Source organism: Zonotrichia albicollis, chromosome 12 (genome assembly GCF_047830755.1).
Source record: "Zonotrichia albicollis isolate bZonAlb1 chromosome 12, bZonAlb1.hap1, whole genome shotgun sequence".
Lineage (NCBI taxonomy): Eukaryota > Metazoa > Chordata > Aves > Passeriformes > Passerellidae > Zonotrichia > Zonotrichia albicollis.
The window spans coordinates 9,974,677-9,993,104 of NC_133830.1; the positions used below are offsets into that span (position 1 = coordinate 9,974,677).

At 44.6% G+C, this 18,428-nt stretch overlaps 1 protein-coding gene across 1 annotated transcript in view; it reads left to right on the plus strand.

Moving 5' to 3' along the window:
- KLF15 (KLF transcription factor 15) overlaps positions 1–5,543 on the plus strand; it is a 41,410-nt gene extending 35,867 nt beyond the window's left edge. The window contains exon 4 of the mRNA XM_074550600.1: positions 5,371–5,543. The gene's annotated coding sequence lies outside the window, so the exon portion shown is untranslated. The remainder of the gene's footprint in view (positions 1–5,370) is intronic.
- The last annotated feature ends 12,885 nt before the right edge of the window (positions 5,544–18,428 follow it).

Below are 18,428 nucleotides of genomic sequence, written 5' to 3' on the forward strand. Positions count from 1 at the left end.
AGCCCAGTACTTTACTTGCAAACACATTTTCGTCAATAACATAAATTATCTTATGCTTGCAAGCATCCATGGTGCATCCATGACTTTTCAGCCAGGACCTGGGCATGCTCACACCAACCTCAATATGGACAATTTGCTTCTCTAAGCAGATGTGCAGTATCCTGCACCCTCTCTAGCAACTTTTATCTGCAATTAGTTTTTTAATGCTTCTTTCAAGTGAACTCTAGGGGGTTTGTGGTTTCTTTTTGTGAAAATAAACAAGATGTTTTCTTGAGAGGGATTAAGAGAATGGTAGGAAAAAGAGCTGTCTGACACTCTCACGCAGAAAATATTATTTCAGTATTGTGGAATGGGCTTTATTTTTACTTCTGATGGCATCTTTGAGGCTTTGTTGGCTACATGACAGCAACAGATGAACAGTGTGTTACTCATCAAAAACTACCTGGCATGACTTGCTAAAAAAAGAATAGAGCAGTGAACAAATACAGCAGAGAGGGAAGTGATGACAGCAACCACATTTCAAATAAGATCATCTTTGTCTAAATGATGTTTTGATGAAGAAAGATTAAATGATGTGCTGGAATGAGTGCAGTATGACTAATGAGAGGATTCACAGCTATAAGTGATAGGAGAGAAAAGTATCAGAAGGGACATAAACCATCAGGCATCCACACACTGATGGACTGTTGGGAAAAAAATTTGCTGATTGGCCAAAAATATTGCTGTTGGCTGTTTTTTTTATCTTCCTCTGAGATGTTTCAGCCCATTAGAACTATCTTCAGAGGATCCAAAGATGAAAATCTGTGACCAAAATTGTCTTGCAGCAGCTCCAGGCTATGAATGCATGAAAAGATAAATTGGGGCTGATTTCTGGCTTGTCCCAGTAAGAGCCCAGCTGCCCACTATGGCACTGCAGAGGGTAGAAAGCATCTTCCCATATTTCCATGGCCAAGGAAGCACAGTGACATTTGCTCAAGGGGGGCAGTTGGCAGGATGGCAAAGTCACAGGGAGTTGTTTGTGTAGCTGCACTTGAACAGGAGGGAGCAACAGGAGCATCAAAACCCCTCTGGCTTTCCAGGGGAGCTGAATTTCTCAATTATGTGATTAGTATTAACATTGTATTTCAAGTCTAAGTGTATTTCCTCATGAATTTGCCGCTATTTATTAGACCTCTTAAGATGGGTGTAAATTGTGTTAGTGACATTTAATAATTAGTTCTATTTTTACAGAAAGTAAAACTGCAGCAGAAAAATGGCCTGGCAGGTGCTTAGCTCAGGGCTAGAACCAAATGAGTCCCCAGCAGCTGCCTAAGCAAGAAGCATTACTGCCAGAGTCCTTGAGATGACAGAGGCTTTTCCATTCCAGTAGTTTCAGATTTACACCTCTCCACTGTTTTGCTCTTGGTGTTTCCTTGGCTGAAGCAGAGCATAACAATGGAGAGGACTGAGAAAAGATTCTGGATGGCTGCTCCACATGCAGTGCAAGCAAACAGTTTTGTTATATGAAGTTGCTCAGATAAATGCCCAGAGGCCACAGCCCATTTCAGCTGGATATGGCAGAAGTGGCCATGGGTCTCCCTCCTTACTCTGTGCAGAGCAGCACAATCATGTTGGGATTGCAAGGCCTTGGAGAGCCCACAGCAGAGGGAAGATGGAGACACAGCACCTGGCAGCTCAAACCAAGCCCTGACACCAAACCTGAAGGGACCACACACAAAACAAACCACCTTTCCTTCCCAGCAGAGATTTTGGCCACTGATCCTGTTGGCATTGGACATGCAAAGGATTAAAATAGCAGGGGAAATGGCTGCAAGAGAGGGAAGAGGTCTCTGCATTTATCAGTTAAGTTGTTGCATTTCAAGACTTATCCAAAATCTAATGGATCAATGGGAATCCTTCCAGTAACTTCTGCTGGGATTTTATAAAGCTTTAATTAGTGGTCTGGATGCTGTGATTGTGAGTGTTCCTCTCACAGTACCACTCAGAGCTGTGCCTCCAAAACAGACTTGAGCAAACAGGGCTCCTCAATCAACATTTTGCAAATGGGAAGAAATTAACTCACTTGGGAAGTTCTGGATAGCAAGTACTTGTCTCCAACTGTCCAAAAGTTGCCTGTTATAAATGGAGGGTGAAGAAGCCATTTTTGACCCTGTTTCTGATGGAGTTCCAGCTGTATTAGGTTTAAGGCTAGTTTCTGATAAGGGGTAAATATTTAATATTAAGAATAAAAATATCTTAGAAATAAGGAAATCCTAGTAGTTAATGTGAATATTTGGCACAGTACTGCAAACTGCATCTGACTTGGAGGAGAAAAAGCATGCTCTAGTGTAAAGGTTCAACTTCTCCTGCAGTTCTCATTTTCCCTTGGGATGTACCAATCCAGCTGCTACCCTGATTCCCCAAGATTCTTTTTCCTCCTTGTGCATTTTGAGGAATCTGTGCCCTCTCTTTTTAACCACACTGCTTATTTGCTGAAAAAAATCTCTGTTTGCCCACCCCATGTCTCTTCTCCAGCAGCCACAAAGTCAGATACATTCCTTAAAAGCCTGACAGGGTTTTAGTAACCAACTAGTAAAGAGAGGCTGGTGTTGAGTGGTAGCTTATGGGTACTCATATACCTGCTTGCACCCACAAACAAGGCCCTGCAATCTCAGCCTTATGTTAGAAAATAACTGGGTTTTAAACCACAGGGCTGCAGACACAAAGCTGTGGTCGGGGCTGGGCTGAAGGAGCAGTGCCTGTCCTGGAGAATGTCACTGTGTTTACAACTGGCTCTCTGTCCTTTCAGTGGTGGGTGAGAAAAATTGGTAGTATGTACTCTGCAGGAGTGAGTGTATATGTGTGTGTACACTCAGAGACAGGCACATTTATAAACAAACCACAGAACACATTGCAATGCTTGAAAACACTCCAGTGTGTCTATGGACATCTTGTTCTCTCCTTCTGTCCTTGAGGTATCAGGTTTCCTTGTTTACAGTCTGCCTCATTCAGGATCTGGAATTCCTAAAGAGCAGCAAAACCCTCTCATGTGACTGAGCACTGATTTCCAGGAAAAGCGGAAGGGGCTCCAGGAAAGGTCTGTTCTCACGTTTTCAGTTGTTCCCTTCAAGAATACAGGATGAAAGAGATGAAGACAACATTAAGTCCCTGATCCTTTGTCTCTCTGATGAGCCTGGAATGAGATCTAAAGGAAAATCCTGTGCTTGATGCAGAGTTCCTTAAGCTCCACATGCTTCCCCCTCTTTGACGGTTTGCTGACATGGGACATTTCACACAGAAGTGGGAATTCTGCCCCCAGGATGTCAGTGCTCCCAATGCTTCTTTATCTGCTGAAGTGTTGTTTTAGCATGTGCAGTCACAAGTGGTCATAACCCTGCTTGTGACACCACTAACAAGAACATGGGACAGATCCAGGCTATGGTACATGCAGGGAGAATTACATTAACGTAGTAACAAAGAGCAAACAAAAAGGAAACTGCAAACAGAACCAGCAGCCTCAAGGCCACATATTCCAAAAGCATCAATGAGAGCGTTCCTAAGCCTGTCTTGTTGGGCAAGAGCAGGACCAGTGAGCATTGATTAGATGGGGCTATCTAGATGGATGGTGTCTGGGTCTCTGGCTGGGCTGGCTTTGGAGACCCTGCACTATAACACGGCTGTAGGGCCTCTCCTGGCTGTGCCCCATGGTCCCAGGACATGAGAATCCTTCTCTTTGTGCTGGGACATGCCTGCCTGACTGCGCTGTGCCAGAGTTTGTGCTGGGTGAAGCCTTGGCCAGGGGTCTCTGTGCTAGCCAGGAGGCTGGTGTGCTGCCAGGCTGCAATTCCAGGGCAGTCTGGATCAGGAGATCTGACTTCTCCTTTTGCTGAGATCTCACCTGCTCTGCTATCAGCTTGGGTCCAGCCTGGTGGATCAATGGAAGTTATGACATGGTACAGATTTGTTTTTCAGTGGCATTGATGAGGCAGTGTTGCAAGATCCTCAGCTCAGACTCAGAGTCTGGCTAACGGACAGTTGTGAAATTTCCAAAGGCGACAAGGGAGAAAAAAGCAAAAAAGGCAAAAACCACTCTCCCCTGTGTTGCAACTCTAACTGCAATCAGTTGCAAACAGTAATTCCCTCTTTGGACACTCAGATTCATTTGAGTTGGGTCCACAGAAAGTAATTTCTATATATATCAGCAACATGTCTGACCTGAGGGTTAAACAAAAAAATATGCTTGCAGAAAAGTTGCAAATGCCAAATTCTGGCATGGCAGTCCAAGTTCTGCCTTTGACTAATACAGATTGTCTCAAAATTGTGAGCATGTTGAGCCATTGTTCAGGGGAAGAGATCTTCCCCATTCTGAAGTACCTCTATAAGATAAAACACCAGCAATGAGAACCAGAAATGGAAATACTTGGTTAGAGAGCAACACTGTAATGAAGATTTTTACTGAGAAATAACTCCTGAAACTGTGCTGGTGCTTCAAAGCATTCTTCCTCATCTTCTTGGGCAGCTGTTTAGTTCTTTTAAATGTTGGCTACCTGCAGGATCATGTCATGCGTACTGTTGCTATATGGACATTCTTTCTTAGTGGAATTTTCATTTAATTTAACTGAAATAAATTGCAAGAGGAAATGCTTATTAATGGTGGCTACACCCAAGAGCAGCCTCGTGAAGGTTTTTTTATTAGGATCATTGTAGCAACAATAGGATTGTGCCATGCTGTGATGATCTAATGATCAGCACTTTACTCACTGTGGAATTGCCACTGTGGGTGACCTTTGAGCAGTGGTGAAATGTAGCACAGAGCAGGCTCCTGATTCACCTTCCCTTACATCAGTGGCCTTTCCAAGGAGGAGCTAAGCTGGTCCCTCATCTGAATCTGTAAGATCTGGTGTAAGAGCAGGCCAGAGCCCTTGATAGATTTCATGCAGAAAATAATGTTGAATATGCAGTGTATCAACCACTGAGAACAGTGCTTAACTCCTCAGGCAGTTTTCCATTTTTCCCTGACGAGTACCTTGGTTATCAGACTTCTGTATTTGTAACTGATGCTACATTGGACTCTGAATATCAAAACTAAAGCCAAGGGAAAGCCACTCAACATTTTCATCAGTGCTAAGCTGAGTGACCTTGCACCAGCTAGGGCAGGAGTCTGATCCCTTTGTACTTGAGATACTGCTTTGAACCATAAAATCAAATGGGGTCACAGAGATAGTGAGGTGTAGAGTAAAGGTGTCACAATCTGGCACATGTCTGCAGAGGGAGGTACAACAGAAGGGTGAAGTGTTAATAGCTCCTTTGAGGCTTTATTACTCCTGTTTTACAAAGAGTGGTCATGTGCTGTTGTTTTGAAATTCACTCATGTTTTTTTCTATTTCCTAGATCTACCTTTGTTATGGCCACTCCCAGAGCAGTCAACCTGGAGGAAACTCATGTCTGAACTGGTGAAGCTCAGGGTTATTCTCAGCTTCTCATTGGAAATATGGAAGTTTTTCTTCCATCTGCATTTTCCCCAAGGTGTTCCCAATTAAAAATCTGTGGTTAATTCTGTCTGCTTTGGTGTCAGCTCTTCCATGTCATCAGCACATATATAGGATCAAAAAACCACATGTGAAATGTTCCAGGTAGACTTTCTGTTGCCTCGTGTACACAGGTCCTGTGTTTAAATTCTGAGCCAGGTGTGATTTCAGTGAACCAGGAAGTTTTGATAACACCACAGATAGGGGCTATAGAAAAACTCATTTAAGCCAAGAAGAGCTGAGTCTGCACCACTTGGTGCTGCTGAGACCATGCACTATTCCCTGGTGCTGGGCTTGCTCTATTGAGTGGGTGCAATGTTAGGTCAGTGTTAAGCTACTGAGGATGGCTCGTGTCCAACCAAGGTGAGTACATTCCTCCATTTCCCATTTGTGTGCAAAAGTGTTCTGGGACTCTCTTCTGCTTGTTGAGAGGAGGATTTTGATGAGCTCAGCCTGGTTTCTCTTTCCCCTTCCTTTAAGGATGGTCACAGAATGATATTTTAGTCCTGGAAAGAGAACCCTTTAACCTCCCCATGTCAGCTGTAGACTCTAGCCTGCAGGGAGTGAACAGTGTCAGCAAGAGAGGATGAGGCCTGGGGTTATGGAAACAGCCACTCAACATCAGTGAGGCCAACAGTGGAGCTCAGGACAGCTCTGTGATCCTACAGAGACAGAGCTGACATGCCTCCACACCAAAGCACAGAAGCTGGCAGGGGCAGGAACAGCACGTTTTTTGATGCATGAAGACTCCACATTACGACAACCTTCCCAAAACAAGGGAAAAATAAAGTGTTTCAAAATGTGAGCCCAAAGGAAAAGCAAATTGACGTCTAACAAAAGACTTATTTTCCTCTCCATAGAGAGGTATCTGCCACTTACTCGAGCTGGCAAGGCAGGGTCTCAAAAGGCAATTTAAGCAAGTTGCATAAGGCCTTGGCTGGGTGGCTGTAGAAATATAGGGCCTCTTATCTGAATAAGAGCTGGCCACAGCTGTTGCAGATCTTGAAGGAATTATTTCTGTGCCTGTCAAACATCTGCTTTGTAAGCAAACAGAGCAGCTGAGGCACCAGTGGTGCACATGACATGCTGCAGCTCATGGGGCAGAGCCAGCAGGCAGTAAATGGAAACTTTTTTCCCCCTGGCATCAGAAATATGATTTCCCATGAGAGTCTCAGATGGACAGATAGGCCCTAAACCCTCTGTGTTATATGGACCTGTGTCTTGTCTTGGGAAAAGAGCCAGTGTGGTCCAAGCACTGATCTCAGTGTCTGCTAAGATATAAATCACCTACAGCTGTCAAGAACATTCTGACATATAGCCTACAGAACTACATTTATTTGCTTTCTCACCACCCAGGAATCATTCCACATAAACATGTGTTGACCCTTAAAGGGTGATGCTAAAAATCAGGATGTACATTGGAGCCCTTTGACATTGAATATCTTCTTCCTCTCCTGTTTTTCCTCCCTTAGTCATCACTATATTCTTCCTCTATAAAACAGCCACAGTGCATCCTCTGTTAACCACACCAGCTGCCTTTCTGTATCTCTGGTAGTGTCCCCATTACCAAAACTCCCACACTACATAATAACATAATAAATGCCTTCTAGAGCCTGGCCATGGGGAGTGGGGGATGCCTGTACGCTGGGTGACCAGAACACTTCTGCTCCCCTGTGTGTTTTTAGGCTGCCACCAGTCCCATAAAACACCCTAAGTGCCCATTGCTGTGCTTCTTTGCATGTGCAATATGAACCTGGGTCTGGAACGTGAACCTTCACTCTCCCAAAATTTAGATGCTGTGGGAGAGCCCAGTCCAAACATAAGGACTGGCCACCACACGAGGATACTGATTTTGTGTTTTGTTCACTCAAAACTTTCCTTCTTTGTGCTCTACCAAAACCCACTAGCACTTAAAGAGCAGGATGGTGACTGTGAATAGATGAACAGTCAGATAAATGAATGTAAAAGGTTGACCTGAGGTCTCCCTCCTCTGTTTTTCCCCTGGCAGACTTCCAAGTGTTCCTGCAGTGTGTTCCTGAGCTGTTTGTCCACGTCTTTTTGAAAATATCCTAGTTCAATGTGACACAGCTCCACATTTTCTTTGTATGTATAATCAAATGCAAGCAATTAAGATTGCCTAACTGAGCTCTGTGCCAACAGGTAACTGTGGTTCAAAGAGCCTTTTACGCAGTTAACACGTGTGACAGCATTTCCTCCACACCCTTCAAACAAAGTTATGGTGTAACATCTAGCAGAACTTTCCTGTCAAAATCTCCAGTTCTGGCCTGAGCTCTCAGGGCTACTGCCTGATCTGCCAGGTGGTGAAGAACACCTCTAGGCTGAGCAGAAAATCAATGTATGACATTCAGTTTTCAACTGCAGAGGTGGAATGGATCCATTTCAGGCTCCATGCAAGGCACAGAGCTATTGCCAGTTCTCTGCTGTCAGCTGGAAGCTAACAAAGCAATATCACCTTGCAATGAAGACAATCTTATCAAAGACTTCCAACTAATTTCCATTCCAGCTATGTTGCTGCAATTTTTATCTCAATGACACTGGACAGAGGAGGTGCTAATATAAAGGAAGAATGTGTTTCTAGTCACAGCTTAGCACTATGGGCAGAGAGAGTTGGGTTTTGTTATGAGCTTTGCCATGGATCTGGGTTGATTAGCATACCTTTGACTCATGGCTTTTAAACTGCAGTGTGGTGTGAGCAGTCACACTTAACTGTGAATTTAAAATCATTGCTGTATTTGAAGCTCTCTTTCTGGAAGATGCAGTGTGGGTGGCTTGGCTACGCTTGTCCTGGGAGAGATCACCTCCCAGTGTCTGCTCAGACACTGCACTTCAAAGATTTGCAAAGTCAAGTTTGTGCTCATCATTCACATGGGTAGCTGGGTTTAGCTTAGCTGGGGCTGGAGGTGGTGCTTGGCCAGACTTGTGTGAATGGAATCTCAATCTTCAAAGAAAGGAGAGCAGCAGGAAAGGGACTCAGCCAAGACTGTCTGTGAGATGAGGGACTTTTCAGCTCCCAGGTTCAAATCCAACAAAGTTAATAGAAATCAGATGGCCTTCTTGCCATCTGGCAGCCAGTTGGGAGCTTGTGTGCATTCTATAGGTGAATTTTACTATTAAGTTACAGGATAAATGACTTCATCAGCTCTAAGGACAAGCTGGGAATAGCGAAGAAAACTGAATAAACTGCATCAACCTAGGGCAGTGGTGTGGTACTTTAAAGGAGTGATGTGTGGGAGGAATGAACTAAGTCTTGGTCTTATAGCTTCCTTTTTTCTTAGTCTTATAGCTTCCTTTTTAGTAGAGGAGGGCAGAGTTTACAACACCAAGGCTTCTTCCTGGGAAATTGAGGTCAGACCTTTCAGTCAACCCTGTGCTCCCTTCCATGAAACTGATGATTCAGATGCATCAGGGAAACTCACAGCCCCAACCACACATTTTCTCTGGTTTGAGAAGGCAGGTTAACCTCCCCATTAAACAGAGTTTCCTTTATTCTTCACACTCACAGTAAATGATGGATGTGAACTCGGGGGAGAGTAGAGGCAGTTTTACAGGATGGCCAGAGCAGGGTGTAAAATCACAGAGTGACTTGTGGCTGTGCAGGGATCCTATAAAAACTGCATTAATGGTGTGCTCTGGCCTCGTGTCACCTCCTGCTTCACAAAGCAGTGCAGTACCTCAGCTGGTGGCTATTTCACAGTAGCCCAGGACTTCTTCTGTACTGCAAGAATACAAGCCCTGTAATACTCTGCTAACTTGAAAACAGATCCCAAGACACTTCACAGTTTATCAGGAGGAGAAAGGGGCTTCCAAATTTCTGCCCATCCCCTTCTCAGCCCTGGGCAAAGCTGTCATTTCCCCCCAGGCTGCAGAGCCTCCTTGTCAAAAGTGCTGAGGGGCTGGTGAACATCTCTGAGAGAGTCAATTAACAGCCTGGGCAGGACACTGGGAGGAAGGCGACTCTTTTCTAGCAATTTCTCACTTTCCTTCTTCCCCTGGGAGAGCTGAGGGATGGTGGCTGCAGGTGCAGGGGCTGTGGCTGTCCGGAAGGCACCCAGGCGCCCAGGGACAGCAGTTCAGGTGGTGGGCTTTGGGGCAGGAGCCCCTTGGCCAGCAGGGGTGGGTGGGCTCAGTTTGCAGAATGTTTAAAACAGCAGAGGGAAATTGCCTTTACTTAGGAGTGAGCAGTTTGGCTGCTTTGGGAGAGGGAGGCATTGGTGTTGTTCTCTCATCCCAAAAGGCTCTGGAGGAGAGCCCAGCCTGTGTGGAGCTGGCAGGGAAGGTCTAGGGCAGCAGGTAAGGAACTCTCTGGACTTTCTGGGCTCATTTATCTCAGTGTTATCTTGCTGGTGCAGACTCTGCTCACAGCAAGTGTGTGAGAGCAGCTTGTTTCACCCTCTGGGTGTATTTGGAGAGCTGGATTGGGCCAGCTGAGCTGGAGCTCCTGGCATGTATTTCTGTGATGTTAGGTTGTTCTTTTTTATTTACTTTTTTTTAATTTACATTTGCTTTATCCATCTTAGTTTCCTGTTTTTCTCTGCTTACCTGGAAACTTGTAACACCTCTTTTTGTGGTTACAACAACTCATTTTCCATGGGATAACATTCACATTGTTGTCTGGCTGGAAGTGAAGTACCAAGAGGTTGTTTCATACAACTGGTGGCAAGAGAAAGGCTTGGCTGTCTCAGCACAGCACTGGAGGAGCTTTCCTTTCTCCATGTTTGGTTTATGAATCTCTTTACGTTTCACAGGGGTTATAGAAGCAGAATTTGGCTGATGCAGCTGGCATGGTTCTTCCACATGAAATTTTATGGTTGGGAGAAAATTTCTGGGCATTTTCAGTTGGAATTGCATGCCCCAAGCCAAGGCTGGGGCTTCTGCAGTTGTTAAAAGGAAAAAAAATAAAAAGAAGACAGAGCTTTTTCATGACATGAAGCAGTAATTCATGGGAAGTGTCCCAGATTAAAAAAACCAAACACAGCACCACCAACCCCCAAACTGCTGCCATCCACATTCAGTATTGGCAAATAAGATTTAATCTCTTGATTGTGTAACTGAGGAAACTGAGGCAGGGAGTGACCAAGAAATCATTGAGAGATCTTAGAATGTCATCTAAGGGTTCAGGGTGGGACTTTTGGTTAGAACTGATGATTTTGGGTGTCTCAGTGCAAGACCTCTAATAGAAACTGGTGTGTGGTTTTTTGGGTTTTATTTGTTTGCTGTTTTGCTTTTTTGCATCAGGCCTGTCTGTGTACCCCACTTTGTTCCCTTTCTGCCCTGCAGGTGTGCACTCCTGTCTGTGAGGTATTTGGTGCCTTTTCAGTGCACAATTCCAGGTGCTGTAAAGTGAATTGTCTGAATAATACATGTATTTGAAAAATTCATACCTTGCATCCACCTTAGGCAAGAAAGAAAAATTCTTACCTTGCCCTCACCTTCTTCCTTCAGTAAGAAAAAACTGTCTGCAGGAAATAGTTCCACCTACAAGTACCCTAAATCTAGAGGCTGATCCAGAGAAACCTACTTGGCTTTTGTCTGCTGCAGTGCTCAGGTGAGAATGGGCTCCCAGGGATGTGATTTGCTATTTCTAAAATACACAATCCTCGTGCAAGGAGCAGCAGATGTAGCTCCAAACCTGCCAGAACTCACTTCTTCCTCCGTGCTGTTGGAACTGGGTCTCTCTTTAAGGGAATAGCAGATGGGACTGCGAGAGGGACAAAGAGAAGTGAACCCCGGCGTGTTTGGCATGTTAATGTGGGCTCTGAGAGCTCCACAGGGGCTGTCCCACGGGGCTGTGCTGCTTAGCAGTTTTGGCTTGCCACAGGTAATAAAAGTCAGCACTCGTGAAGAGCTAAACGTACAAGTTTATTAAAACACGAGTAGGCTGTTGTCTTTCTCGAGGAAAATTTCTTGTCCTCTTTCATCACACTTTATAGAGCATGTTGAGACACAATGGAGAACACTGCTGTTCTTGTTCAGGAGCAGGGAGTGTTCCTGTGAATGGGAGAGCTCCATTTGAATTAATCATGGCTGATTAGGCATCTAATAGGCTCTGCAGCTCTTTAGATCTGAGGTCTGCAGCAGTAGCTGATGCAGAAGTTGTGTGACAGTGAGTGAGAGCATAGGTGCAGCTCTGTCTGCAGGCATGGACAGGGGTTTTGCTTCCATGGCCTTGCAATTTCACACTTTGACCAGGTTATGTCTCACAGCTGTCTGCATCATCACTTATTCTTTCCCTCAAAAACAGGGCTAGTCAGCATTCTTTGGGCTTTTTTCTGGGAATTGCAATGAACTATGGAGTTGTCAGGAGTATGTCTAGAAATAATAAGAGTACAATTACCACCCAAAAGGAACGATTGAAATTCACAGGATTTTCTGTGTGTGCCTCCTTTTATGAGCAAAGAACGGATGCATTAAATAAATTAACCAGACGCAGTTGGGAACATGCTAAGTGAAATCTGTGTTTGCTGTGTGTATTTGTCTGGGTGATTTTAAGTGATGGGAGAAGAAAACACTAAACCTCTGCTTTGTGGAAGTCTCCCAAAGCCTGTTTCAGATCTAGGCCTGCTTACCCATCCATTCAGCCCCTCCTCTGGGGAGTTCTATGAAAGAACTTTTTTCTGCTGGCCATCTCTCTTTATGCTGCTCCGTGTACTTATTGTCAGGAAAAGATCTTGTTGTCTCACATCTAAATATCTATTTCAAAGTGAAGCAAAAAGCATGAGGTGTCTTTTTGTTCAGCATTTGTACAGCTCCTACTCAGCAGGACTGCTTATGACTGAGATCCTTGATCTCTATATCAGTACAGAAAGCAGTAAAATAAGCTCCTACCTGGGGCAGGCCGAATTCCTACATCTGACCAATGCAAAAAAGCAAATCTCTTCAAATGCCAAATAGTCCATCTGTTAATCTGCTGTGCCAAGTTTCTGGAAGACCATCAAGGCAACTCAGGTTGCAAAACTATCTAAAACATTGAATAGATAACTGTTTGTGATAGAAAACTTTCAAGTTGTGAGTGAAGCTGTGAAAGGTCCTGCCGTGGAAGTCGCAGTGCCTGGGGAGGGAACAATCAGACGAGCAGTTCAGCTGAGTCCCCTGGCTCCTGGTGATGCTGCTGGACATGTCACAGGGCCGGGCACCTGAGGAGAGGCAGCTGCATTTCAAAGTCTATGCAGACTAGAATGTTCTACTCAACCGTTCTATTCATGTTCTTGGAGAGGAACTCTGATGGAAGTACCTTAACTGAGGCTCACTTGAGCACGGTGAGTCTGCTGTAATGATTCATACACAGGAAGGCACAGATCCTTGATCCCCTCTGAGCACTTGTTTGCATCCTGATGGCTTTCAAGGATGAATAGACTATGAGGTGCTAAAAGCTCAGCCCAGGCTGAGTGGGTGGAGGAAAGGGGATATTGCTAAATGAACGCTGTGCTATTTATTGCTGAGTGGATGCCTCCCAGATTGTGAAAAAACAAGTCTATTTTTTTTCCTTTCTTTTTATTTTTTTTTCTTCCTTCAAGGCTGCTCCTGGTAGGTAAAATGCACCAGGATAACTTAGGGCCTGACCACAGTGAGAAGGTGGCCACAGCACCTGCTGGAAATTGCTGCTCCAATATGTGAGCTGGGATTGGGAATGGTCTGGGCTGGTGCTCTCCATCTGAATGCTTGTGCTTCCCTAGCTCCCCTCTGGTGTGATTATGAGCTTAACCCTTTGGCGTTTCTGCTGTCATATGTACTATGTTTGAACACTCATTAAGTGTCCCATGTGGATAGAAATGGAAAGCCCTTCAGACTGCAGTTTTTCCCCAAAATAAAGGACCAAATTAAACAGATGGTGCAGATCCATCCACTGTGGTTTTGCCAACAGGGCTGTTTTCTTTTCTTACAGTTTCTGCTCTGATTTTTTGACCTTACCTTGCTCACCTCTGTCTTGTGGAGGGAGATATTTCTCAGCCCTGACTCCAATAAGAGCCATGGCTTTGGCCCTGGATCTTCAGATGGGAGCGTGCCTACCTGAGTTTCCACAACTGTGCTACAAAACCTGCCGGTTTCTGTACCAAAATTAAATACAGGCCTATGTGTTTGTATAATTGGAGCCTAAGAACTGAAGCAAAATGCCCCAGAGAGTGTGTGCTATTTCCTTTGTAACCCTCTGATGTGTATGTGCTTTAAATTTGTTCTTGAAATGCATCCACTTTGCTGCATCTGAGTGGGAGTTCTTTTTCAAGGAAAAAGGAAGAAGAACAAAAATATTTTAGGTTGTGATAGTTGCTCTTGATAGGGGATGGGATCAATTTCTAAAGTGATGAGGTGATCATCTGTGTCTCAGGGTCTTGTTCAAGCATCTCTCAATGTGAAGGGATTTATGGGCACAGATCTTCAATGTCAGCTAAATAATGGCTGTCCTTGGGTCATCTTGGATATCTAATGAATGTTTGCTGCTTGTTTCCAATAATACTGGAGAAAAAATTGTTGTCTTGGATTTTAGAGGCAGTAAAAGCCTGTGGAAGGTGTTGATGCTGCAGAGAGTTGAAGAGAGACCTGCATTGTGCTCTGTCATTCAAAAAGGTGACAAAGTTAGTTCAGACCACTCCAGAAAAGGGGAGTGACTGTGATGCTTAAATCTGCTTTCAGATATTTCTGAATCCCAGGTTTAGGCATTTACATCCATTTCAGATGGAGCTATAGCAGTTCAAAGAAGAGAGACAGCACCAAACCCATCCACTGCTCCTCCTTGAAGTCTGGCAGAAAGTGCCTTTGTGCTGTGGCGACCCTGGGCATTTGGACTGAGGGCATGGAAACAAGCACCAAGGAGTGAGTTTTCTGTTGCTTTCACGTTGATTTGTTTCCTGTAAGTTTTTTTGGTGTTCAATACAGAAACACATGACCAGGATACACCTAAAGGGAGTGCAGGTTGTATCTCTGCTGCTCAGAATGCAGCAGGGTCTCCTGGTTGGGCAAGAACCTGTGTGAGCTCTTCTCCCCATCCCTTGCAGTCACAGGCATTCGTGCCTGTGTGCTCTCATGCTGCAGAACCCTCCTCACTGCAGAGCTTCTGTCATCATGTGTTCAAAATGATCCAAAGCTAAAATGGGAGCGTTCCCTGCTCTCCAGCCTGAGCCCAGAACAGGCAGCAGAGTCTGTCTCAAAGCCTTGCAAGTAAATTGTGCAAGATCCTGGCACTGAGAGTGTTTGGTGTGTGCTGCCCCAGCTGGGGAGCTGCTGTGGAAAGGGTCAGGGGACCCTCTGCAGGACTGAGGAAGATACCAGCATGGAAGCCCATCCTGTATTGCCAAATTCCTCTCCCCAGTGACTCCTGGGCTGCTGGGCGAGTGGATGTATGGGAGCACTGATCTTCAGATCTGTTCTCCCTATAATGGGTTATGTCAAACCACAAGTCTTCAAATGATGCAGAGGAGCAATTTTCCCAAACTGCAGGGTTCTGTTTCGCAGCTCACATCAGGAGAGGTGAATGGCAGCAAATAAAACATGTTTAGCTTCAAGGGGACCACAGCAAGACAGATGGCTGCTGGTGCATCACTGGCTGCAGGCCTGGGAATGCCAGCTTCTGGTGAGATAAGAACTGAGAAAGTGCTCAGTTAAGAATTAATTAATTAATCAGAACCAGAGGAGACAGTCTCAAGCTATGTCAGGGAAGGTATAGATCAGATATTAGGAAGAATTTTTTCACCAAAAGAATAATAAAGTACTGGAATGCTCTTCCCAGGGCAGTGGTAGAATCACCATCTCTGGATGTGTTTAAAAAAAGACAGGCCATAGCACTTGGTGCTGTAGTCTAGTTGAGATGTTAGGGCATGGGTTGGACTTGATGATCTTAGAGGTCTCTTCCAACCTCATTATTCTGTGACTCTGTGATCTCTCTGGAGGCAGGAGCTGCTGGTGCTCACTGCTGAGCTGCTGTGGGATCCCCACTGTGGTTGTGAGTGTGTGCTGTCTCTGAAGGTGCCTGCACAGGAGTGATTGTTCTCCAAATAAACACCTTCCCTCTCAGGCAAACAAAGCAATTTCTGCTTAGACAAGTACTTGCAGTTCTCCCCTTTTGTAATTCATTTTTCAAAATGCTGTTGCCATTCAACTGTGGAGAAGAAACAATGCCATCCCTCACAAAGAAAGGGCAGCAAAGGGTCCAGATCCCTTCAGAATAAAAATTGTTTGTTCAAAGTGTTTGGCAGCTGCTTTCAAATATCAACCACCTTCACAAAAGCATGGAATGAGTGATAATTGGTGTGAGGTGTTTGGTTGGGTTTTTCCAGCCTGTTTCCCTTGTACCTCCTGACCTGCCTCTGTGCTGTACCCTGCCCTTGATGTGCACATCTCTAAAGGACATGGCCATTGCACATGAGCAGCATGTGCTGGGTGGGACAAGTAAGGGCAATGTTTTATTTTAAGGCAAAGAGAGTGCTGGTAGATGTTGCCTTTGATCTGTTCCCTTTATACCACTGTAGATGAAATTTTCTGACTTCTCCTGGATATGGGTGAAGGACTCACCAGATACCTGCATCAATTTATTTGGGCTGTGTACAGCAACTAGACAGCAACACCAGAGTGGTACGGCAGATCCAGAAAGCTCCTCACAGATCAGTGAGGGGACAGCACAGACCCATCCCCATGCTGCTGTCTGCACCATTGCAGTGAGCACATGTTGGCAGAGTTTCTGTGTGCAGCTCTGCAGGTAAAGTTCCTCCCAGCAAGGTCTTGCCTCCTGGTGCACCCATTCTTTCCAAACACCTTGTGCATATAATCCCTTGCTGCTTTTTTCCTAAATAAAATGAGCAAATTTACTGCTAATTGTAGCAAAATCAAGCAAGATTTTCCAAAATTCTCTCTCTCCTTAGCTTTTATTCATAGTGTTTCTAAGTTGTCCACAAGGAAGTGTTAACTGAGCTGGACCTAATTCATCAGGTGCAACCCTTTAAATTGCTACTTGCTGCTGAATTCTTAGCACTACTGGGAAGCACAGTTTTGAATGACAGAAGGTTTTGAGCTGGGTTTAGTACAGGAACAAATTTCAAATGGAGATGGGAAGAGAACATATTTGATTTTTGTGCTTCAGAAGCAAAATGGCCACATAAGCTTGAAGGTTGTTTGATGACCCTGCATTATTTTATTTTATAGCAGTTTATTTTGTTCTATCCTACTGTGAGGGACAGATTGCTAACAGAGAGTTATGATACAGCTGGGTATGGACTCAGCCGACTGTGGTTCCTGAAGGTGACAGACACCAGCTGGTGAAGTCTCTTCTGGAGGGACTGGTGATCTGCCACAGGAGATGTGGATGCGGCATCTCCTTCCTGCTGAGCACAACTGGTGGGAGTTCAGGGCTTGCTGCTGATTTCATTTCACTAAAGACCTTCCCGCTCTACCACAAAGTGAGAGCAGGCAGGTGCAGGAGCAGCGTGCTCCATCCTGGGTAAATCTCCCTGTGCAGCTGAGAAAAGGCTCCTCCATGGCCAGGTGAAGGGCTGGGTTTCTCACAGTGCCAAGGATTTATTTCCCTTGGGGCTTGGGCAAGCAGGCAGGTTTGTGCAGAACCTGACCATGCATCAGGAGGTGTAGATCTTTTCCAGGAAATTTGCTTTTCATAGTGAATTCTGGTCTCTTCCCTAAGCTGCTGTACCCCCTGGCTTTAGGTGATGATGTATCAGACTAATACCCACAAAATAGCCACAGCTATAGTAAAGATTTGTGTGCCTGAAGCACAGGAATGCTGGTTTCTTTCTTCCACCTTAGTACAGAGAATCAGCCAAGGGGGGAATGAGGTACAAAATACAATGACCAAAAAAAAGGTGGCTGAAATAGGAAAAATAAGCATGGGCCATAATTTTTCTATCTCCCCTCCTAATTCTGAACATTGAAACTGAGACCTCTTGAAGGCAAGAAGGCTTTAACACCCAAACTGGATTCTGAATCTGTGAGTAAAACTCAGTGTGCGCAATTACAAGTTCAAATCTTTGCTGGTATAAATTATCACAAATCTACTAATTGATGGTGACCCAATTCAGATTGCATGTATCTCCCTTCTGCTCCATTTACACATTGCTGTACCTCAGTTTTATCAGATCTGTGACTGCCAAGTGACAGAGAGAAAGAAGTCAAATGATAGAGGGATGGTTCTGTGGAGGCTATTTGAGTGCTGGACTTCAGAAGCTTCTCTGACTCTTTCAAAATCACACTTACTTTGTAGCATCTATCATTATGCAATGCATTCTTTTCAGCCCTTATAAACCTTTAAGGGCCTATAAATTACTATACAGGACACAGTAATATATTGCCTGCACCAGAAATTGCACAGCAAACTGCTGATGGAATTAGAGTGGAATTCTCTGTACAGTGAGTGCTGTCTACTATACAATAAATCATTTAATGCTTCTGTTTAGCAACACCTGATTGAGCAATAAGGTTCAAAGCAGCACATGATGAGATCATTTTATGTGTGATTTAAAACCCTCTAAAACTATAAGGCAAAGTAGGTATCTTATATTTAGAGTGACCTGAGTCACTCTAAGTAATGCTGACTACCCACATTCCAGAGCTCCAGTCACATTGTGCAGGTTACTGAATCAGGACTTGTCTGTGGATACCTTTGTTTGAGTAATTGCACTTGTTAATAAGGTGCAACTTCTGGGAATTGGGTCAGATCAGGCCTTGTAGGATGTTTTGTATCATAACATGTTGTTCCATTGAACATGAACTTGTGCTGGCGCCTTTCAGTGCTGTAATAGCTGTAATTAGTGGCAGCTCTTCTCCCATATAAACATCTGTCTTTCCCATGCAGGTTTTCTGGTTAATTCTCCCATGGATTCTTCCCAGGATGTCTCATGGGAGAGGTGTTCTGCCACTTCTGAGCAGGGCAGATGTGTCAAAACATGCTGAAGAAGCATCTTT